The sequence below is a fragment of the Arachis duranensis genome, chromosome 3, assembly GCF_000817695.3.
Source record: "Arachis duranensis cultivar V14167 chromosome 3, aradu.V14167.gnm2.J7QH, whole genome shotgun sequence".
NCBI classification, from domain to species: domain Eukaryota; kingdom Viridiplantae; phylum Streptophyta; class Magnoliopsida; order Fabales; family Fabaceae; genus Arachis; species Arachis duranensis.
Window position 1 is genome coordinate 77,072,451 of NC_029774.3, and position 899 is coordinate 77,073,349.

The following is an 899-nucleotide window of genomic DNA, read 5'->3' on the forward strand; positions in this document are numbered from 1 at the left end:
GGTTGGAATAGAATCCCTTGATTCTTTTGCGTCTGTCACTAACGCCCAGCCTTCAGGAGTTTGAAGCTTGTCACAGTCATTCAATCCCAGAATTCTACTCGGAATACCATAGACAAGGTTTAGACTTTCCGGATTCTCATGAATGCCGCCATCAATTCTAGCTTATACCACAAAGATTCTGTTGGGGAATCTAAGAGATATGCGCCCGGCCTAAGGTAGAACGGAAGTGGTTGTCAGTCACGCGCGTTCATAGGTGAGAATGATGATTAGTGTCATGGATCATCACATTCATCAAATTGAAGTGCAACGTATATCTTGGAATAAGAATAAAAGAGAATTGAATAGAAAGTAATAGTAATTGTATTGAAGCTTGAGGTACAGCAGAGCTCCACACCCTTAATCTATGGTGTGTAGAAACTTCACCGTTGAAAATACATAAGTGAAAGGTTCAGGCATGACCGAGAGGCCAGCCCCCTGAATGATCAAAAGACCAAATGGTCAAAAGATAACTAATACACGAGTAAAAAGTCTTATTTATACTAAACTAGCTACTAGGGTTTACATGAGTAAGTAATTGATGCATAAATCCACTTCCGGGGCCCACTTGGTGTATGTTTGGGTTGAGCTTGATCTATCCACGAGCTGAGGCTTCTCTTGGAGTTGAACGCCAAGTCATAACGTGTTTTGGGCGTTCAACTCCGGGTTGTGACGTGTTTCTGGCGTTTAACTCCAGACAGCAGCATGTACTTGGCGTTGAGCGCCACTTTACATCGTCAATTCCCGAATAAAGTATAGACTATTATATATTGCTGGAAAACTATAGATGTCTACTTTCCAACGCCGTTGAGAGCGCGCCATTTGGAGTTCTGTAGCTCCAGAAAATCCATTTTGAGTGCATA